General features: G+C 35.1%; 1 protein-coding gene across 3 annotated transcripts in view; it reads left to right on the top strand.

Moving 5' to 3' along the window:
- Window positions 1–6,095: 6,095 nt before the first annotated feature.
- Window positions 6,096–24,563, top strand: part of LOC108363148 (uncharacterized) — a 29,579-nt gene continuing 11,111 nt past the window's right edge. The window contains exon 1 of one of the 3 annotated variants that reach the window (XM_017616430.1): window positions 6,096–6,558. The gene's annotated coding sequence lies outside the window, so the exon portion shown is untranslated. Of the gene's footprint in view, window positions 6,559–19,068; window positions 19,292–24,563 lie in introns of those variants that run through there. The other 2 variants (XM_017616428.1, XM_017616431.1) reach the window with 2 other exon arrangements.

Genomic DNA, 24,563 nt, shown 5'->3' with positions numbered 1-24,563 from the left:
AAAGAAACGTAAATAAATATGTTTTAATTTAAATTAAAATATGAATTCTTGTTTTATGAAGAACCTTAAATTGTAAGTGCTTAAGGACCGATTTCACAGTGGAAAATTAACGGTCCAGCCTCTGGTTCCGCACCATCTGAGGACATCAATAAGATCTACCCTAGAGAGTTTTCCAGTTTTCAAGGATACTCGGTTTGCGTGGTATATAACCTTTCTCCTTTCTTTTACAGCTCCACGGATCTATTATCATTACAGGTAAATTATTTTCTTCATGGTCTGATGATTGGAACTGAACCAAAGTGGGACTGCATACCGACAGGCCATAAACGGCATTAACGGGACTCGGTCTCGACTTAAATCGACTCCCGATCTGTGAATGCCATTTTGAGTACATAAACAACCGACGTAGACGGGACTAAACTCTATTTACCTCGATATACTCGCACCACAATAGCCCAACTTTTCTCTGAATCTGAGCAGAGTGCCCTCTTCGCATGCCCCACAAACTATACCTAGCTAACGCCCCTGTTCATATGGACAAAGGAAGTTTCACACTTCCTGGGCCTCCCTTTAGCTAAGTCTGATGACAACTTTGATGGACAAGCCGATCCGAGCGGGGTTTGGTAGCCGCTACAACAACAACAACAACAACAGTATGGGACCTCCGTCATTATGGCTCATGATCTTGAACAAACTATTGGTAAAGCTAGACTCTTAGAAAATCAAGGCAGTGGCTTACGTCGATGATGTACATAGGGACACTTTTCTAGGGTCAGTTTCCTACGGTCATAAGTGAAATTATGGAAGGGGCTCTAAAGATGGTACATTCCTGGTCCATAAATTATTCTCCTAGCGTAAACCCTGACAAAACTGACCTTCCGCTTTTCAGGAATAAAAATAAATTACCCATATTTACTAAACCAAGGCTTCGAGGAACGGAACTGGTTCTGTTAAACAGGGTGAAAGACCGTGGAGTTATTCTGGATCCCAAACTTAACTGGACGCCACAAATTGAAGAGCGTCCAAGGACGGTGGCTCGGTGACTCTCTATGCAGCGAGCAGAATGTCAACTACAGTCCGATCCATACTCTTTTATGCGGCGCTGGTCTGGTGGCCAGCCTTACTAATGATTACGTAGTTAAAAAACTAAGCGCACTTCAAGTATCAACAGCCGCTGGCGTAACAGGTGCAACGAGAACCTGCCCGAACGACGTTTTCGACGTGCCTCTTGATTTATTACCGATAAATCTCTATCTTTGTGGAATTATGGAGGCAGTAAGAAACATCAAAGAGAATGTACCCACTTAAAAAAAAAGTTCTGTTAGGAATGAGCAAAGAATATACCTACAAACTTTTCTACGGTGTATACAAGGCAGTGCCCCGGGCTCAAAAGAGACAGTCGAACACTTCCTGCGCGAGGATTCAGCCCTCGCAAGGTGAGGTTAAAGACACTCGACAAACCATTTCTGCAGAATATTTCACAGTACAGCTGCTGCTCTCTGTATGACGTACTGACATTTCATTAAAGCCGCCAAATGACTGTAGGTTGCACGAGTTTTCGAATCAAAATTTCTATATTAATTTCTATGGAAACTTGAGAACATTTAAGGCTTACAATTCCTAGTGGGTACGCCAATGGTATACAGTGGATCTCAACATACTCATTAAGAGCACAAACTGTTGCATACTTACAGGAATAAAGCATAGCTGAACATATCACATGTAAACAAAAAGTCAATTAAAACAGTTTGAGTATAACTGGAAAAACCGTTGTATGAAAAGCGCACTCTTAAAGCGATTGTATCCCAGTGAGAAGAGCTAATGTTTGGGAAAAGATGCAAAAATTTCTCTACAGCGTTGTCATACAAAAGTAATGTACCGCATGCCGCTTTACGACACTATAAATAGAATTTATAAATAGAATTTTCAAATAAAAAAATAAAAATAAAATAAAGTCCGCGCCACAGGTTTTCAACCCGTAACCAACAGCAGCTGTAGAGATAACGTGAAACAAACATATGTACTTGGGCAATGCCGGATTTCCACTAGGCATTAAATGGCAAAAATGACAAATGACAGGTTGGGCCTTAAAAAATATTTGTGTCATTACGTTTAAAAAATTGTCATTAAGTTCATTTACACATAGCATTTTTTAAATGCCATATATTTTTTGTCATTTCAGTGCCTAGTGGAAATTCGGCATTAGTTCTTAAACTTTTTGTTTGGTTTGCGGCTTCAAAACTACACATCATCGGCTCGCTTACATTGCAATGCATCTTCTCGTTGAACGGTAGTTGTTAATCCTTTCTTGATAAAAACAGATAATGCATTCCCATTTTCCTACTGGGTACGTATTATATAGATACAAATGTACATATGGAAGTATGTATTTATGTGCATAATGCATACATACATACATATATATTTTTATGATTTTTTTTAATGAGTCCTCACATATTGAAGATGAAGATGAAAGACAATCGTGACAAAAATATACAAGATAAAAAAGAAAAAAAAATAAAATCTAATGATGCTGTAAGATAACTGAAATAGAACATAAATACGATGAAATTCGAGAATGATGAATATTTTTTGTTGGTATTTCGTGCATAAAAGTTAAAAATAAAATAGAAAAAAGTAAGATTTTTATTATTAAGTTTATATTTACTAGCGTTAAGGTGGTAATGAAACAAGATAATTGCTAAAGAAAGTGGAAAAACATCTGAATATGTTTTTTTAAATCCAAAAAAAATTGTTTTTGTTATTTTCTGGCCCAGTAACAATTTATATTGTAAAACTTTTATTGAGCTTGATTCCGTAATAAATGAATTTTTTTTTATGTAAAAAGTACAATAATTTACATTTTTGCTAGAGGCTAATTTTTTAATAATGAGCACACGCCTTCAAGTTAATATTCTAAATAAATAATATTAAAAAAAAAAAAACTTTTTAATATACAACGCTTTTATAATCGGACCAAAAAGTAGAAAATAATAATTCTCAGTCCCATAGAATTAGTTTTGATAACTTTTGATTTTGAAGTTTTAGCAAAAGTCATTATAAACCTCGTCGTCTTGAGAGGTAGATGTCGCCCTATGCACTAGACTTTTTTATAGGAACTTTGCATAGCAAAGGTTTTATAGCTGGCAAATGGTATCTGGACACACACCATTGCAAGTTGATAAAAGCGTTGTAAAATAGAAGTTGCGAGTATTTAGGATGTTACTAAGTACCGAGTATGCTAGTACTTACTTCACAATGCTAAATACCTAACGAAACATTGCGTACAGAAGTGCTTCGAGACATCGGCTTCACTAAATATTTTCTGGATACAAAAGTACTTAGTATTTATTTCTTAACTAAATACGAGATATAAAACCACTTAGCACTTATGACTTGATTAAATACTAACTCCATGCTTTTTACCTAGTGTAAAAATAAAGAGTTTCGAGATTTTCAAGACTATTTTGAGGATTTTTGAGACTGTCTAGAGTTTTCGAGACTATATCGAGATTTTAGAGACTATTTCGGTATTTTCGGGGCTACTTCGTCATTTCTGGATTTTCGCTAATTTATATTTCGGGATATTTCGGGTAATATTTATTTCGGGATTTTTGAGACTTCCAGATTTTTAGGATTTTCGGGAATGTCGGAACTATTATTGGATTTTCAGAACTATTCCAGGATTTTCGAGATGTCTTCGGGACTTCGGATTACCGAAACTTCTTCAGAGTTTTTGGGACTACTGCGGGATTTTCAGAACTATTTCAGGATTTTCGGGATTTAGGGGACTTTTTCGAGACTACTTAGAGGTTTCTTGAATTTTTGGGGTTTTCGAGGCTGCTTCGAGATTTGTAGGATTCTAGGGACTATTTTGGGTTTTTGACACTAATTATATGTATCAATAAAATTGGTCATTATTAAATCGATAAAAATTTCAATAAGTATATCGATTACAAAATAGAAAATATTATCGGTACATATATCGATAAATTTATCGACATCAACATCGATTGATACAACAAAATTTCCGAAATGGTGCCGAAAATTGAGGAGATCGTAAGGCAAGGTTTTAATTTAAAAAATTTTCCTAAATCATATTGTATTTAGTTTGAATACCAGAGTATTAACCGCCTGCTGAATACTTTCATTTTTTGAACTTCAGTATGTAGCAGCTCCTAAATACCCAAGGTTTTTTTTTCCATTAGTATTTTTTACTACGGTATTTAGCAAACTCCTATGCACTAAGCAAAGTTAAGAAAAACTGCTGCTGGAGGCGCTGCGGCTCTTGATTGTCGCAAAACCGAGGTTACGTTCCATTCGGGCTACTGATGAGGCAACGGATTGTTAGTCTAACGACTGCTCTTTGTACCGGATTGGATAAGACTATTCCACCTGGTCCCTCCTTCACGCACACTCCTGTTTTAAGTTTCGTGGACTTGTCCCGAAAGAATCGAGTATTGAAACGATTCCGAAATTTTCGCTTTCTAATCCCAAAATTATCTCAAATTATGCCCGAAATGGTCCTCAACTATTCCCGCAATAGTACTGAGCCAGTATTAATTGGGCCAGAACTGGTCCCGAAATGATGACTCTGAAATAGCTAGAAAATGGTTCTGAAGTTGTCCTGAACAGGCGCCGAAACGGTTGAAAGCTTTTAGCTTTTCCTGATGAATAACTCAGTGAGAGGGGAGACCAGTATGTTTGCATGTATGTATATAAAAAAATATTTATTGGACCAAAAAGTAGTGGGTAGGCACTGTGGCCAATGGTAATCAACTATTACCACCTCCGCATGGTTGTAAGCCATGCAGAGTCCGCAGAATGCTCCGGAAGCAGTGTCCGGAGGATGCATCCGACTAGGCAGAGCATACTTTGAACTGCCATCAAATTAAAACTTAAGAAAGTTTTATTACATGGCAGTTGAGAAGTGCATGTACATACATTTCATTAATTTAATGAAGGAAATTTTTGCACATGCAGCAGTACATAACATGCATTTAGGCGCCTGGTGTTAGCAGTCGCGTCTAAACACCTGATATCGAACATGTCTTGAAATGGTCCCGAAATGATCGCTTTATAGTCCCAAAATGATACCGAACTCGTCCTGAAATGTTTCTAAAATTTTTATGAACTAGAACGAGACCGAAAATTGTCCTTCCTTAAATCGTCGTTAAAATTACTATCGAAATAGTTATAAAAAGGTCCCGAAACGTCACCGGAATGATCTCGAACTATTAGCGAAATGATCCTTGACAAGTCTCGAAATGGTCCTGAACCAGTCCCGAATGAGCCAGGAAAGCGTCCTAAACTAGCCGTGAACAAGTCCCGAAATGTTCATTTGCACACCCAAGAAGCAATTTGAGCTGGTTTACCCAAGAAACAGTAAGAAATTTTCTGCTGGGTTAAGACCAATTTTACCCATTCCGAGAGCTAAGATGCTTACACATCAAAAATACATACTAGGTATGTACATAATATACATACATACATATATATGTGAACATATCGCCGAAAAATGTGCCCTAGGGCTCCACTTGCATTGATAATGCGAATAAGTAAAACAAGTACTGATTGCATGCTAGCAGCCAAAAAAAAGTCAATTCCTATATTTAATATTTATTTTCTCTATTCTACCGCATCCTTATCGTCTAAATTCATCTGTGACCCACCTTTGCGACCTTCTGAACTCTCTATCAGTTCGCGCCCAACACTGGCTGTCGCTGCAGAAATACACAATTTTATATGTATCACGAAGAACGTCAACAAAAGAGAATCGACGACCGGTCGGTTGTGCGCTATAGCATCTCTTCCTCCAGCCATTTCTCTGGCATTTCCTCATGTGCTCATGTTGTTTCTTCACTGATAGGCACTAAGTTATGTATACAGCGGTAGAAGCGAATGCAGAGAAATTTATTTATAAATACAAACATGTGTTTTTGCACCATATCACGGCGACGAATGCGAAGCCGAGAGAAACTAGTATTTGCTTTGGCACTAAAAAAAAAAAAAAACAATCAACATAAATGTTGCGCCGAGTCAGTGGCGGCTGCCTGGGCCAGATGATCGCGTCAACCAATCGACCAGTTATGCCAATGCTTTTGAGCATTATCTGCATGGTCGATTCCAGTGCCGGTGCCGATGTTGCTGTCGCCAACAACGCGTGCACCACCGCTCCTCCTCGTTCTCCACACCTCCTCCTGCATGAGCTCCAGCCAACTGATTGCCATACTGGGAGACACACGCCGTTTACGGATTCATTTGCTCCGCGCGTTCAATTCAGTTGCTTTCAAAGCGTCGTCGATAGCAGTTCGTTCATTCGTTCGTTCAATCGCACTCGTCCGTTGACTGGTTTAATAGCACCATACACAGTTTATTGCTTTGCCGCCCCACTCTGACTTCGCACTTGGATAAGTCTCCTCCACTGGTGTGTCGTTTGGTTGGTTCTTTGTGTGCGCGTGCGGTTTGGTTTACGGGCAGCTGGAATTTTTGTGATCGCAGACAAAACGTTTTTCCAAATAGTGAATTTAAAAAGAAAGAAACCACTCTCAAGGAAAAGTAGGTATCTTTTAATGATATCTACAGAACCCCCCTTTATTTTAAGTGATTGAAAACTACATGAAAAATTATAAAACTGCATTTGTTTTCTTTATACTCTTTACTCCTTTTTTAAGTTAATTGTTATGATCCCTGCGATCGGCATTCGCGATCAGTTGGCAAACTTAATTTTTATTTCTTTTTCCCCATGTTACTGTTTACTTTTTTTTTGTGCTTCTCTTTTAAATGTATATACATACTTCTGTTAATTTTATCGCGTGCACGCGTTGTGTTTTGTTCGAGTCTGCTCCATTTCACATGTTGTAAAGAGTGGAAGAAAGCGATAAATAAAAAAAAAAAATTATTTATAAAAAACCAACTTTTGTTTTGAGCAAAAAAGTGACAAAAAGTGCGAAAAAGCTTAACCTTACTTAAGATAAAGTAGACATGTATGCACTTCTTTGTGTATGTATGTAAGTATATCCGCATAAGGGTCAAAAAACTCTATGAAAAAGACCACCCCCACACCTCCTATTCTTATACGTTTTAGCTCTCAGCCCATTCACCGCATGCGTGATCGCTCGCTTTGTGGCAACGTTCGCTTGAGTTTAAGTGCGTGCTGCTCTTAAATAAGTACGAAAAAGTCAATTTATGAATCTAAACAAACGCGAGAGCACGTCAACCACAACAATGGTAACAACAAATTTAGCTAACGCCTTTCAAAACTACTCACTCATTGCTTGCCTAACTGATGTTTGATTGGGCTGATTGACTATAAATATTGGCTACGTGTCTGTCTGTCTGTCTGTCCGTCAGTCCGTCAGTCCGTCAGTTTGTTTGCCCCACTAAGTGATCACCTACATAGCGAACATTGGTATTTTTGGATTCCATGTGTCTTTTTAGTACTTTTTTTGGTTTTCACTATTTTTTTTTTGATTCTTATTTTTTTCTGTTTATTTTATGTCATTGTTTTTTTTTGCTCTATTTAATTTGTTTCGAAAATTCATTATTGAAAATTTTCGTTCGACGATTTATTATGATTCTCGAGAGGGATATGGTCAAAAGCTTTGCAACGATCAAAATATTCGATCGCCCTTTGGTGGTTGTCTCAGCAGTACTTTTCTCCAAAAATTCCCTGTCCGCCATCTTCCTCATCTAACTGCTCCAGCCGATGCGCCAAAAAGCGCTCGGTTTCCTTTGGTTGTGTTCAGTACGCCTCTGGCATCAAATGGCCAGTAGAACAAACGGGTGGTGTTGTGTGGGCCATTTCGACCGGCTGGACGGGCGTGAGTGATTTTCCGACCTATCCAAACTTTGTAGAATTTGAGCCTGCTGCACCAACCGGACCAGAGTTCGAACTCATCTCGCGCGGTAGTCCGATTTCGTTGGCGTAGATAGAAGGTAGGAGATATTCTAGTACTATGTTGCGGGCAACGGCTTCCGGGATTCACATTGTTCATCAGGTGGCAGATTAGTTGAACAACATCTCCTTCTAGGTGGCCGATGTGAATCTTTACGTACCGTGTTGGTGTCATGGTAAAGTTGGAATGTTTGCTTCTGTCTAAACACTTCTGATCTCTCACGGAAATCAGTTCGACTTCATTGTGTATGTGTAGTTAGTTAACCGGCGAACGGAATGCGTAAAACGGCAGTAAGCGTTAGGCAAATTGGATGCTCTCATTCCCTATGGCTAAGGAATAAAAGAGTACGATGTCATATATATTTAAGAAGACAGCAATGTTGCGTCAACAAGAGAAGACGCACATTGGCCGTGTGGAGTGTTGCGGTTTGGCAGGTCTGAAGGTGGACCACTGCGTCTCGTGGTAGCCACGGACTTCACTCGAGCATAGTCGCCGCATATCGGCCAATAGCCTTTTTGAGGATCTTTTTGGGTTTTCGTCATTAAACGAAATAAGGTCCGATCGCGATCTTCAGTTGTTGTGCGCGAAGACATAGATGCTGTTTGCGAATCGGTAAGACAAAGTCAGAATGTGACATATCATGGGATTCAAGCAAACTTCTTATGTATAAGTGAAGGAAGCATTGATCCATGCCATTTAACCTGAAAGCAAACAGCTACCGACTAAATGGACACGAAGAAATTGTTTCCTCTATTACGAAAAGTGATTTGAGCGCTTCATGGAGAATATTTTGAAAAACTAAACAAATTATCTTTTAAATTAATTTTCGTTTCGAGGTATACAATAAACGCCGGCACTTGGACTGCAACAAGAATCGGGAATGAAGAAATATTCCGAATGTGGATGAATTTCCACGCCGATTCATGACGCGAAGGGCTGTTAGGATGTCTGTAACATTTCGCGCCATTTCATAACCGTGGATAATGTATCATAATACTCCAGGTACCAAGTCAGAGCGGTGGACATCTGAGGGCTAAAGTGTACCAAAGAAAACCTAGATGAAACTATCTGTCAACAAGGTCGTGGTGACGTTTCCTAGGATGTGCGTGGAAAAATATTCAGTGCCTTTCTTTAAAATGAAACACCAAAGCAGGGGAACATTATGCAGGATTATTAGATCGATTGAGCAATTACATTAAAAGAAAGCCGAAGAGTTTGTAGAGTGTGATTTTTACTCGTCTGCTTTTCTTTTGCCCTGTATGGGCGCGGGATGTCGGGACCTGCTGGAACCACGTTACTGATTTAAAATTGGCCGGGATGTGCGGTATCGGGAAGGTCTGTAAACATTTTGCGGGCGGGACGGAACCAACACCCTTTCCCCGACACTCCCGATAAAACCGAAAACTCGGAAAATCTTCGCTAGAAACGATGTATAAAATATTCACTTTTTATGTTTTGTTGAGACGAAAACGAACAACAAAGCAAAAAAAAATAATCTTAGATCTGAGACAGCAAACAATGACTTAGGAACTTGGCCCACCCAAACCTAAAAAATAATCGGAAGATGCCAGATCTTTCATTATTATTATTTTTTTATTAATTTGAAAGACATGTGAATTTTTCTTAGTGATAGATTTCGGGACCCCCGTGACCCACTTTACAATTCTGTAAAACGAGAAGATGGGCGGGTAAGGGACTTAAAAATTTAATTTCTGGATGGGCGGGATCGGGTCCCGTGCCCATCTTTACTTAGTAGTGCAAGTAGTAGTCCAAGCTTCTAGTCGGACTAGGCTGCTTTCGAAGAAGTAGTTCCAAAACAGGAGGTCTTTAATCCGATTATCTACAAGCATGAAACACAGCAATAACGGCTCTTTAAGAAGGCAATTTCGCATGAGGTGGCTGTTGTTGGTTTGAGCTTTGTACAGTTTTTTATTCTCGTTCGGACTTATTTGCCGAATTTTAGCAGAAAAGTTTTCACGACCTACAGATTTTTTGCCATTCCATTATGGTGGAAGAAGAATGCGTTTACTTTACCGCGCAGATATTTACCAACTTTCACACAGAAATTAAATGTAACTAATTAAAATTTCGCATGAAGAAATTAGTACCCAAAAAGGCATTATTTTCGGAACCACGTCTGCATGGTCCGACTGGGTTACAACTGCCAACACGGACGTAGGTCCATTGCCCTTGACTCGGGGATCGAGTTCATTTTCTCAGCCATTTTCCCTGCCGTGCGTGAAAAGTGTTCTAAATGTTTGTTCCTTCAGAAATTCGTTGTGGTTTGAAAAACCTTCCGTAAATCACTTTCCTTCTGCTAAGGCGCGCTGAGCGGTGCAAAACAAGCTTCTTTTCGACTAGCTGGGAAGCAATATTTCTATCAATTGCTATGATTGGTATCAATTTTCTCATAACCCTTTAACTACTGCCATTAATTTTTGCTAGTTACTTGTTGACCCTTTTAGGCAGACATTCTTCAGAAATGACTTATACTGAGTTAACATAAAGGATATTTTTTTTTAACAGAGTTGCACCTTTTTCAAAAGTTAAAATCAATTAATTAATAAATTTAAACAAAATATTACAACAGTGTGGGCGTCAAATGAAAGGTTCCAAAACGATTTATTTAGAAATTTGCTTTCGAGTGGGTTACCAGCTTTTCAAAAGTTAAAATCTATTAATTAATAAGTTAAATAATGTATCACAACAATGTGGATCAAACGCAATTTGTACAAAAACGAATTATTTGGATAGTATTCTTTAAGAGGGGTGCCACCTATTCAAAAAATTAAAATTAATTTGATCGGCAAATTAAACCAAATACCTTAATATGGGTATCAAACGCGAGCTTATTTTTAAACATCTTTTTAAAAGGAGCTGTCACCTGTGTAGATATTCAAAATCAATTTAATTAATGGAATGTGGATATCAAACCAGAAAGGTTTTCTGAAAGCTGAATCTATTTCTAAAATATGTTTAAGGAGGGTTGCCCCCAGTTTAGGAATTTGATTTAGGGTGAGTGTTTGATCATGTTTGTTAGTTTTCTTTATACATTATAAAATTTGGCATAAAGATAGCTTATGACCTGGATTTACGTGTTGCATTATCTGATTAAAAAGATAACTTAAACCCGAAATGGTACAATATGGATTCCAAATGAACGACATTTGAAAAAGTTATAATACGACCAAATTTTTTTGGAAGATTGCCACCTATTTAAAAATTCAAATACCATTTTGTCATAAGTTAAATAAGGTATTGCAATATAGATGTCAATCGAAAGAAGTATAAGAAAATTTTGTTTCGAAAATATTTAAAAAGAGGGTTGCCACATGTTAAGAAGCCAAAGAAAATTTAATCAATACGTTAAACGAAACATTGCAAAAAATGTAGAAATTGCCAATTTAGTTAAGGCTCGACAAAATGATGAGGTTCTGGAATATCAAGGCAATAAGCAACGCCTTTTAATAAATTTTATTAGTTTCGGTGACATAATTTATTTTCCTTTATGTTACTCTAAGACGAACTTTATGCGGGCTGAGCTGCGGGCATACGCTTTTTGTGACCGAAAAGTGGAAACTTGAACTGTTAAACAAAATTGTGGCGAGATGGAGCAAATAATGATGTTTGAACATTATTTCATTGATGCTTCCAAATGAAACCGTAAAATTGTTCCGCAGTATTGTTCAATATTATGAATAAAGAAACTTATGAAACTCAAGTAGTATATACAGTCACTCACGGAAATATTCGTGATCTTTAAAATATTCAAAATTTTTTCCATCATACCTAAATATTTTTCGGTAATTTATTTTCGTTAAAATATAATTCAATCTTGGTAACTTTGTACAAAATTCACAAAAACTAATCAAACTTAAAAAAAATTTGCATCAAAATTTCAAACTTTTTTTTTCAGAATATTTAAAAAGCTATTATTTAGCAGGCTATTTAATTTTAGTTTTTTTTTCGAGGCTGAAGCGCACTTTATTCCATATAAAAATAGATTTTGTTCCTCGGCAATAAAAATTCTAAAAATCCACGGTAATTTTTAGTTAACTACTTGAACTTGCACTTTATCGTACTAAAATTGAATGAGCTACAAAACCGCATTCCCGAAATTTTTTTAGAAAGTCTAAATAAAAAGTTGGAAATTTTGATGAAAAGTTTTTAAGTTTGCTTGTTTTTTGTGAATTTTGTACAAAGTTTGCAAGACTTATTAGATTTAGAAATAGATTTCTGAGGAAAAACATTTTGAATATTGTAAAAAAAAACTAAATTACGAATACTTCTGTGAGTGACTGTACATACGTATGTATTTACATATATGTTTGCTTTTGCACTAAGCATATCAAATGTTCTTGAAACAGAAAATGTTTGCTGAGCATTAACCTTTCAAGGTTGAAAGCGGTAAATAATTATTTATTTATTTATTTATTTTTTTGCGAAACTTTGCTGTCAACAGATTGAGTTACTCAGCAAAACGCGACAATAAAAATTTAAATTGCCCGATATTTGCTGTCTTTTAACTTGAATGAAATTGTTTTTAGTTTAGCTTCCGCGTGAAGATTATGTGGCCTAAAAAGCTTTCGAAAAACTAGCAATAAGAGCAAGCAAAAACTAAATATTTGTATTTCATCCAAAATAATAAACAGAGATAAGTCTATAAATGCAGCTCATATCAGAGCCAAAATTTTGCTAAAAATATTTTTAATAAAATTATTTTTAATGAAACAAGTTATAGTCATAGTTAAAGATATCATTGGCGATAGCAGTGGGTGAGCACACACAAATGAGAAATGCACAACAATGATGATGCAAGTAAATTGGGGCAAATACTCATATTTATATACATACATACGACGTCAACAAAAGCAGTGATCAAATTAACGAGTAAATGCACTAAATTGAATGATTAAACAAAGAGGATACTCAAAATGGGGAAATGAAAAAGAGCTCAACATCGAAAGCAAAGCTAAAATATGTGACTTGGGATTTGTTGTCAAAATGGGTGGCACCAGAAGAATGGAATAAATAAATTAATAAACAGATGAATTGGTTAAAGTGAAGTGCAAATGACAAAGGAATATATGCAAATGAATGCTTAAATATAAATACATACATACATATGTTCATATGTACGTCAGCATGTATACTATAATTATATTCCAGTAGATTTTGCTGCAACTGCGTTCAGTGAAATCAAAAGTTCGGATATATTAAGTAAACACAGCTCAACACTGCATATAAACAGACATACAGTCAGCGTCAAAAATATGCCTACCCTAACGTTTTGACAATTTTATTTATTTATGAATTTCATAACGAATTTTCAATATTTTTTTATAAAAATATAGTTCATTTAACAGCAAAAACTACAAGAATAAATTTTTTTAATTTCATACAGAACTCGGGAAAATGCAAGAAATACCAGAAAATTTTTGTCGAAATTTCAAACTTTTCAATTCGATTTCTTAGAAAAATTGTGTATGCAATTTTAGTGCAAGTTTTATGTCTCTAAAAATTGCCGTTTATTTATGAGATTTTTTGTGCGCATTTTTCTTCCATATAACGCATGAACACAACTTCTCAAAATTCTCAAAAATCGAAGGTAATTTTTAGCGACTTGAAACTTGCACTTTATTATACTAAAATTTAATTGGTTAAAAAACGGCGAAATTTTTCTAAGAAATCGAACTGAAAAATCGAAGATTGTTGTTGGTATCGCTTGCATTTTTCCCCGAGTTCTGAACTACATTTTTATAAAAAAAAAAATACCAAAAAATTTTAATGGAAAATATAAATAAATAATATTTTCATAAGTGAGGGTGCGCATATTTTAACACTGACTGTATGTATTTTTAAGAAAATCAAAACAGCAAGATAAACAAGTATAATAAAATAAATGCGCTAAAAATAAAAGCATTGCAAATAAAAATCTGTTCGTTTGTGTATTTGTAAACAATGGAGGAAGTTATAATATTGTTGTAGATACATACATATTTATGTATGCACATACCTATACATTGTACACAGACTTCAATTTTTGTCTGCGAACCGGCTTGCGGAGAGCACGTAAACCAGAGACCTGTGTCTTTTGTAGTACATTTACTTATTTATCTACACCTTTTATAGTTTAATTGTTTGTTATGAGCGATTGAAAGCCAAAATGCATATTTATATACATACAGTCGTTGCCACGCAAACCACCACTTTTTTATTTAATAAAAAAAAATTATTTTTAATATAGTTCAAACCGCAACAATAACTATATAAATAAGTGTTTAAAATTTTGTACAAACTTTAGAAAAAATTTATCAAATTTTCAACTCACAACGACGGTCTTGAGTTTTGTGCAACATCGTACGGGGGGAAAAACTGTCAAAAATCAAGCAGAACTTTAAGCTACTTCAAACTTGCACTTTAGTTTACTAAAATTAAATGGCCTATCCAAAATTTTCCTAAAAATTTATATTATAAAGTTTGAAATTTTGATGAGTTTTTTCCAAATTTTATACAAAGTTTTAAACTTTTACTTTTATAGTTTTTGTTGTTTCAACTACTATTAAAAAAAATAAGCCACTTTTGATTCATTTAAAAAATTCTACCAAATTAAAAAAGGGGTGGTAAGGTTTGCTTGGCCACGAGTGTATGTATGTATGGACATATGTATGTAGAATCAAGTTCATAATCGGGTATGTTTTGATTACCTGTTTGTCAGTAGCGTAACCTGTCTGACTCACGTGCAACCGATTTATGTATGTATATACAAAGAATAAGCAAAAATAAACAGCAGTAGCGAATGTGCAACAAAAATTTTCCAGTATATGTACGGTGTAGGAATAAAAATTAAACATCCAATAATAATATGAAATTCATTCGCCACTTAAAAAAAAAAAAGAGTATGCAAAATAAGGACACATTTTTCGGGTAATTTATGTAGATTTCACTATTTATAAATTAAAAAAAAAAAAAAACGTTAAAACATTTGTTGTCCCGTATTTGACTGGCTTGAATATGGTCACCGTTAGCAAATGTATACTTGTATATATGTATACCCCCTAATTTTTTTCGTTTTTATGAGAAATATTATTGCATATTTTTATAGATTTTTTAAAGGTCATTTAGAGGTCTCGCGACGCGTCCATTTAGGTCAGAAAATACGATTTTGTAGATTTATGAGTTTTTGAATGACTATTTTTTATTCGATTTCAAAGATCGAATATGATCTGAAAAGAGGATATATAGGCCTTTAAAATGGTATATAATAATCTATTGTCGGACTTGGCTTGTTGGGATCTTTTATCGGGTAAATTAAAAAAAATAACCCATATTTCTCTAAATTTTTTTAAATTTTGACCATCGATAATTTTCACAATTTCAAAATATATAGTACTATCTAAAATGAAAGCTATTTTTAAATAAACTGGTAGCTCGTTTATTGCAATCGCATAAAAATTAGCCTTAAATTTATATTGTTTATGTACCGGACTTTCAGATTTTTTGAGCAGTGCGGCTAAGGAATTCATCAATATTTATTCAAAATTTATATATACAATCGCTCTTTAGCAAAGAAGTGGATTTTCAGGAAATTTTAGGAAAGTGGGCGTGGCATTGCGTACTTATATAATATATGTATGTATGTGTATCTCAAAAACTACCTGACCGATCTCGACCGAATTTGGTATACACATCGTTTTTGAATCGTATTCTGAGATAAGGCGTTCTTCAACCAGATTCTGAAATGTGGTGTTTTTCAAACAAAATCTGAAGTAGGACGTGTTTGAAAAGTTTTTTGAGATAGGCCGTTTTCGACCATGCTGCCGAGATAGTTCGATCTTCCACTCAGCCATCGAAATACATTAGGGTGTTATTGATTTATCAATTTCATTTGTAGATATCACCCTAAAACTTATTGAAATGGCGACTAGATGTGCTTTTCCAAATAAAAGCAGTGCTGTTTACGGCTATGCCGAAGGTTTCATTGATGTACTTTTTCCTTTTCTTATTTGGTTCTAAAACGTATGCCACAATACGCGAAAATTTTTTTTGTGTTGTTAGGCGGTACTTTCCTTTATCCTCGTTCACCGATAGACCAACCTCTTTCGCTTGTTTTACTCTTTTCCCTCCTATTTTCCCGGTAACGTTCGATTGTCACGCTGAGGTAGGGCAACTTAAACCGACAAACCAAATCTACTTATTCGAAGTGAAGAGGATTAGAATAAATTTAGGACATACAAAAGAAGGAATAGAGCTGCAAAGAAAGGTTCCTGACGAGAGTTTTATGGAGTATGGAAACCCAAATTAGGCTTTAAAACTCTGAAATATACTAACTTGGTCCGATGTGACTCCGAGTAATGGTTTGTGATCAGAAGAGGGGTCGTTTTGAGGTCAGGCGGTGTCTAGCCAAGAGGCTCTTGGAATTGTGATGATACCCACTGTACACATAGCAAGTGTCCAAGTGGTAATAAATGAAATTCTGTAAAGGTCACTTCGGCTGCCAAACGATTGCAGTCTCCTACAAGCTGAGATTTATGCAATAGAGAACACGGTTTCAGAAAAGGAAGAAAACTTATTAAGTTCGTTGATATAACAATAGGCCGCGGATGTGAATGCATTTCCTTGAAAGCTGCCAATGGAACTGCTGGTTTCTAATTAAATAGCTAAACGTGCAAACGACCACGACCTCATTATTCAAATTTTAAGTAATAACAAAAAAAAAATGATAACAAAAAATTTAATTGTGCGTGGAAAATAATCAAACGAGTGTTTCAATAAAAAAAAACGCATTTCACCATGAGCCAACGAGGAGTCTCCTAAATTTTGTTGCTAACAGTTGAACTCAGCGCAGATTTAGGAGAGGTTAGTGTACGCGTATGCCATTAACCTTGCAGCTTTCATACATTTATATATTTCTAATTGCGGATGCACAAAAATTTTATTTGATAAGCATTCACCATTCAAAACTGATTTTCATTCTATTAAAAATTTTAGAAATCCATACATATGTACATACATACATATGTCTTTGCTTAAGAAAAGGAAAAAAAAAGAACATGGCAGACACCACGTTAAATTATTGGTGCTATCGATTATATATGAACTGTACGAATTGTTTACAGGCTGAAGCGAATGCAGTGACGAAAATAAAAATAGGGACGATATTTTAAAAAATTTTTGCTTTTTTTCTTTAGTTTGTTCAATGTTTGCTATTTTTTTTTTAAGTATAACTCGCTATCTTACAAAAGATATGTAAGTCCGAATTTCAATCTTTGTACAAAGATTTGGAATATTCAACAAATTTCAAAAAAATAGCATACAATTTTCAAACTTTTAATCAGAATTTTTTGAAAAAGTTTTGGTATGCAGTTTTGTAGCCCATTCAATATTTTTTTTTGTTTTTTTGTTGACGGTGTTAAGCATTTTTTCCATACGAAATGAATAACTCAGTGCGAGGGGAAATTGGTGAATAGGCACTGTGGCCAATGGTAATCATCATCTACAACCTCTGTATGATTTTTAAATCATAAAAAGTCCGCAAAAGACTCCGGAAGCATTTTTCGGAGGATGCATCAGACTAGGCCGAGCATACTTTGAGTGGGAAAATTTCATAAATCCATACAGTTAATCGTAGGGTACGTTCACATAGAAAGCCGAGCGGCGCCGACGATGGAAAGCTGTTGAAGTTCACACTGAACGCAGTTCACTGAAAAGCGGCTAAAATGTTTATTTAATTTGTATACGTAGATGTGCCATTGATAGATTAGATTAAAAAAAATTGATAAAGTAGGGATTAACCGATCATTATTATGATCCTTTATCCCAACTTAAAATATAGGATAATTTTATCTGGATTATACAAGGGAGCGTGGTATTTCCCATATAAACGGAATTTTTCATACTGCATTTTTTGATTTTGAAATCAAAAAATATTTATTGGTCGTTCAAAGCGACCAAAGTTTTCAATGTATTTGATATGGGAAAAACAAGTTTTCGTAGAAATGGTACATAATTCTTGAAAATCAATATTTTTTTATCGGAATACTTCGTTTCTCTTCAGAATACTTCCCAATTGTTTATTCAACCATTTTCTATTATCAACAATTTTTAACAGGCCCCCTAAATACCTCAAATGCATCCCCCCCCCCCCCCCCCNCCCCCATTGAATTTTTTGAGGTTTTTAGTGGTCCTATAAAACGAAGTTCTCCGATCGAAAAATATTGATTTTCAAGAATTCCATACCATTTCCACGAAAAACTGTTTTTCCCCATATAAAATACATGGGAAACTTTCAGCGCTTGGAGAGACCTCTAAATGTTTTTCGTTTTCAAAAGCAAAAAAAAAAACAGGGGTATAATTTTTAATTTTTTTTTTGGTATAGAACCATCCAGGGTGGCGAGCGCATTAAAATTGCGACTTTAGTTGTTTTTTGGACCACACTAATGTACAATGCCTCGTGAACTCTTAGAACTGCTCCTCTGATCAAGATATGCTACTATTGTAAACACGATGTTTATTTGTGACAATGCAAAACCTGCTATGTCGACTATTTTGTTTTTTTTTTTTTGTGCTTAAATACTCGGTGAATCTAAAAATCGTTCTACGTCATAAACCGAAGACAAAATTTTCTTTCTTTAGCTGATGACGTTGAACGTGTTCAGATATACATACATACATACATACATACATACATACATATGCACGTAGTCCATCACTTTAGCACATAAAGTGCTAATTGAAATAGAATCTTTTTGGTTTATCACCGACAAAATATTTTTTTAATAGTATATAAAATAAAATCTCTATATTCAAAAAAAAAAACAAAAGTTTTAATATTTCAAACGCTTGACCTAGAAAACGGTCACTCATTGCGCATATGGGATATTTTTTTAATACATATATATTTTCTAAAATTGATTTATACACCTAAATATATACATGCATTTAATTACTGATATATATATGTATATGCATTTTGTTTTCTTACTATGACTTTTTTACTCATTTGAAATCTGTGTTTGTCCTTATCTTCTATCGGTTATCGGTCAATTGATAATCCGCTACTTAGACATTTATACATATGTATGTATAAAGTCTTCAAGCCGGCCGGCTCGCTGTTCAGACTAGAATTGATAATAATGTCTAACGGACGGTAACCAGTACTCGCTTAATGTTAGTTGAAGCAGATCGACGCTAGCGCGCGCAAAGTGATAATTTAGTCTCGTAAAAATTTTCCTCAAGTGCATGAAAACCAACAGTTGCACAACATAAAAAAATGTTTGTATTATAAATAAGTACAAACGGAACTAAATAAGCCAGACAGTGAGTGACACACTGCGCCATTGATTGATAAGACTCAATTTAAGCGGATAGACGCTGGCAGTCAACATTTTTGGGTACACATAAAATAAGCAAAAAACTAAAATCAAATAAACAAAAGCCAGTTGTAACGATTAATCATTGATCTATGGGATTATCTAGATATATTACAATAGGGCTGTTCAGAATCTTGTGCATATGATCTCACATTTCCATATTTCGGTGCATTTACAAATTCACAACAATAAAATGCAAACGGTTGCCATGGTAGCAAGCAAATGTAAATACAAATACAAATGCGAATCCAAGACCATTTGCAAAATATCCTGAACAGCCCCAATACATATACTTTCTTATTTATCAGTAAAGTAATAAATTGTGAGGCAAAACAAAATCTTAGACCAGAATGCGAAGGACAATAAGACCCTATTTAGTAAAAAAAAGTGTATGCATTTTTAAAGCTTAATTTAGAAGAGTAAAGAATTCGTTGATTCAGCGAGACCCACCTAATATTATTATTACGCCGCGAATACTCGTAAATACGTGGACAGTCACAAAGAATATGCTCTGAGGTTTCCTCCACCATCCCAAAAAAACCTGCAGTTCGTCTCTACAGAAAGCCCAATTTTATTCATAGCTTGCAGTGTCCTCTCAGGTAGCAGGAAAAAAGTTCTAAAACTCTCCTTTCATGAAGTATTTCGGAGTTGCTCCTGAAAGGAGTTAAGAATCTCTTTGATGGTTTCATTTATTCCCTTTGACTCCCGCCTGTGGGCAGCAATTTCAGCTCCTTCGCAGCTTCTAAGTAGTTCTCCAGTGTATCCTTTAGATGTACCACAGAAAGGCTCGGAACCACATGCAAGCGCATTTGGACACCACGCTTTGCGAGACGCTTAGCCCTTTCGTTTACCTTCGAACCCTTCATGTCGCGGAATCAACAAGCCTTGAAGCCGTTTTAAAAAAGTATACGGCCTTGAACGCTGCCTCACTATCCGAGACAATATTTATTCTGACCAGACTTAGATTGCGAAGACTTTCGCCAGGAATAAGGTTGGGTTCGTTGGCACACTTTTCTTTAGCCTTGGTCCAAGTATGCCTACCCCAGTACTTCCGTCGTTCATATTCGATCCGTCGGTATACCACACTTGGGACCTTTCTCAATTATAGTTATTGTCACTTCAAAGTAGTCTTACTTGCTTAGCTTTTGGCCACCAGGTCAGTGCCGCATATATATCAACGTCTTTGACTACCGTATTAAAAGATCAATATGATAGTTTGGGTGATATTCCCCAAGTCTTGCCATTAAGTCTCTGACAAACATAAATTGTCCTTGTATCCTTTTTGGTAAAATTCGAGAGATGTGAGTTTAAATTAAGCCTTTTGTCCAAAGTTACCCCTAGATACTCCGGCTCTTCTGACAACTCAATTTCTGTCCGTGCCTGTTCCTGTCATACATAAACCAATATGTGGAATCAACCAAATAATTTCCGAGCATCGAGGAAAGGGCTGGGTCAGTGGTCTTAAGGTCTATCCACACAAACCAGTGCGGTGTCAGTACCGGGAGGTAAGCAGAGAATTTCTTCGCAGATGAATCGAAACTGGACAACAGGGTTGGTGGAGGTGTCTTCTGTCGAGAGCCCTCCATCAACACTAAATTCAGGCTCCCAGATTGCTGTAGCTTATTTCAGGCAAAAGTGGGCGCTATAAAGGAGGCAGTGGATTCACTGCCCAGGAGTTCAATGACCGTTAGGGAGGTGAGCATTTATTCCGATAGTCAAACGCCTATCAGAGCTTTAAGTGCGCTGGGTATGCGCTCATATTTGGTTAAGGACTTTTTGCTCTTTCTTTCAGTTGCGTCGAAGTAAGTATTTTTTTATTAGGCATATTTGGGTACCGGGTCACAGCGAGCTATTACGGGGAACTGCGTGGCTGACGAATTGGCTATGGAATCGGAATGGGTGTACCATTGATTTGATCGCCTGTGTTACACCCTTAGATGGGCCGCATGTCAGCTCATCGAACGCTGGCAGAAAAACAGGTCATGCGCGATTATAAGGTACTTCTAGTCGAACGTAAATAGAAGGCGGTTTAAGTCATGCGGGCCTACTGCGTCTGAAGGCAAATCGGCCACTGCTTACAAAGCCACAGTACGAATGTTGACTGATCCAATGAATGAATTAAAGGATGTACTGAGAAAAGCATAGCTACCCTGCAAACCAAAGTTCCCGAAATCTTAACGAAATCTTTAGGAGTATCTGATTTCTGTAACGATTTTTTTCGGAATCTTCAAAGAAAATTTTATAAAGTGGTTGACACGAACTCGTAAAGAAATTTCTGTACGAAAAATAAAGTAAATTCTGAAAAAATTCTGCAAGAAATTCTTCACATAGCAGCATTATTTTCATTTCTTTATCGATTTTCTTCCGAAATTTCGTAAAAGAATGGAAGTGTGCGTAATTTATTTCATTTTAGAAAATTCGGCAAAAAATCGGATGGGATCTTTTCGAATTCTTTAAAATTTCCTTACGATTCAGAATACTCTGAAAAAATGGTTTGCAGGGTAAACATGCATACAAACACACATTTTTTAAGAAAGAACTAAAGTCGAATTATTAATGCTCTCACTCCCAGGACAGTTCTATGCACACCGAAAAATATACCGTTTTTTTATTTTATTTTGTAATTAAGAAATATTAAGAGGTCGCCGAAAGCGCTCAAAGTTGCCCATGTATTTTATATGGAAGAAAAAATATTTTTTGTGGAAATGATATAGAATTCTTGAAAATCAATATTTTTCGATCAGAAAACTGTTTCACTCCAGAAAACTTCTAATAATAATACCCACTTATTTATTTTACCATTTTTTTCAACAAACGATTTTTTATGGGTCTCCCATTGCATTTTTTTGGGGTTCTTAGGGTTCCAATAAAAATATTGATTTTCAAGAATTCTATAATATTTCTAAGTTTTTTTCCGCATATAAAATACATGAGCGCTTTAAGCGACCTCTAAATATTTTTTTATTTAAAAATAATAAAAAAACGGGTATAATTTTTTTCAGTATAGAACAATCCTAGGGGGTGAGGACATTAAAATTCCGACTTCAATTTTATTTTGGACCGCCCTAATATACATACGTCTTCGATGCGAAGATAGAATGCAACGGGCACTGATGGAAATTACATACGACAATTTTGTGTTTTGTTTGCAGATTATTTTTTTTCATTTGTCATTTAATAATTTACCAACAGATAATATGTTAAAAGGTTTTGTTTTTTGCTCTCCCAAAACACTTCAAATGGAAAAATATAAAAGGAAAATTTTACTTGCATACATTACCACAGCCAAATCCATATACATACAGTGAGTCAAACAAATAACCACGTGCTGATTTTTTTTTTTTTAATATTCGTAATGTTCCATTCAAAATATTGTCCAAAACCATATGACTCGCAGTTTCAGAGTTTATAAAAAACTTAAGAAAGTTCAACAAATTTTCGTCCAATCCTCAAGTTTTAAATCTGAATCTTTAGAACATTTTTGGATATGCAGGTTTATAGCCCGTAAAATTTTAGTCTAATGAAGTGCAAGTTTCAAACGGCTAAAAAAATCCAGTTGATTTTTGAGATTTTTTTTTTTGGTGACGGATTTTTGCACTTTTTTCGATAAGAGCATGAATTTTTTTATAAAATAAAATGCGGAGGACCGCTAGCAACAAAATTTCAAAAAATCAATGCCAGTAAAAGTAAATTGCACTTGTTATATAAAAAAAAAAAAGCAAAAGCAGTTGCAAAAAAATTTCATTTGAAATTTTAATGAAAATTTGTGGAATTTTTCTAAGTTTTTTATAAAATTTTAAACAGTGATTTATATGTTTTTGGTTAAAGCTTGGACGTTATTTTTATAGAAATATAACAAAAAAATTTAGCTCGAAAAACATTGCGAATTAAAAAAAAAAAAATATCAACACGTGATCATTTGTTTGAGTCACTGCATGTACATGCAAATGTAGTAAACACTTAAGAGGCAACATTCAATTTAAAACCGCTATGAATTACATCAGATCTGACGGCATTACGTGAGCAAATTTAACTTCCCATTTGCACAAGTACCTTAACGAACACAAGCCGGTTGTTGTTTGCGCTTTATCAACGAATGCCCAGAATTTATCTAATACCGCAGTGATAGCGTGTGTTAGCCTACGAATTATAAAACAAGTAGAGCTCCGGGATTAAATATTTAAAAGCGTTTATTGAGTGTAAAACTATTCGACAAATGCATAAATAATAACGAAATTATTAAAATTATTACTAAACAAACTAAGTAGTACTGTAGTTGCATTTTATGCACGGGAAGTTAGAGGTCAGTTAAATAATTTAATTTAAGTTTCAATAATAAAAATAAATAAAGAGAGCATGAAACTGTAGTTGAATAACAGGGTTTGGAACTCTCTTTTTTGGAGTTTTCGTTGTAGAATTAAACATATTTTTATAAGAAATTTGCGAAAAATAAAATATTTAATAAAAAGTTGCCCGTATTGCAAAAACCTCTTTAAAAACTTTATTGATTGACTGTACATAAATACATATCGTTAACTAAATTTATAAAGGCCCTAACCAACACTTTTTTCGAAACTGAGTTTTTCACAGATTTTGGTTGGATATATGGAAGAACACTTTCAAAAAAAAAAATTTAAAGTCCTAGTACCAAAAACTACGGAATTACATGCCACTTTTAAAAAAGTCCCACCTGTTTTTGTTTAACATTTTAAATTGTTTTTCGCTTCTCCTGTAAAATTATAAATTTGTTGGTTAGGACCTTTGTGAATTGAGTTAATGGTATGTATTTGGATATGTACGCGCAGCGATATACATTGTATACATACGTGTGAAAAACGCTTAAGTACCTAACCCGCTTAAATAACCAACATTTTTGGGCAATGCGAATTTTTGAATGTAATCTGAAGAAAATCCCTATCTTAAGTACCTCCCCGCTCATTTACCCAACCCGCCTAAGTACCTAAATTTTTCGTACACCATTTAGCAATTTACCTTTAATTTTCCCCTTTTAAGTGATCTTTTAAAATTCATTAAAATATTTACATATTTTGAAATTCAGTGGCAGCGTTACACACCTTCGGCAAAAAAATTATATAAAAATCAATGGTAATTGTTAGCTACTTGAAACTTGCACATTATTACACCAAAATTGAATGGACTATAAAACTGAATTATTAAAAAAATACTTCTGAGAAAAAATTTAAAATTTTGATGAATGTTTACTTTAAGTGTTCTATAACTGTTCTTTATATGGTATTTGTTAGGGAATGAATTTTCAGCAAGTCGAAGAAAA

This window comes from Rhagoletis zephyria, unplaced genomic scaffold (genome assembly GCF_001687245.7).
Source record: "Rhagoletis zephyria isolate East Lansing unplaced genomic scaffold, Rhagoletis_zephyria_1.1 Rzeph_scaffold_01202, whole genome shotgun sequence".
NCBI classification, from domain to species: domain Eukaryota; kingdom Metazoa; phylum Arthropoda; class Insecta; order Diptera; family Tephritidae; genus Rhagoletis; species Rhagoletis zephyria.
This window is presented reverse-complemented; position numbering and strand designations above follow the sequence as displayed.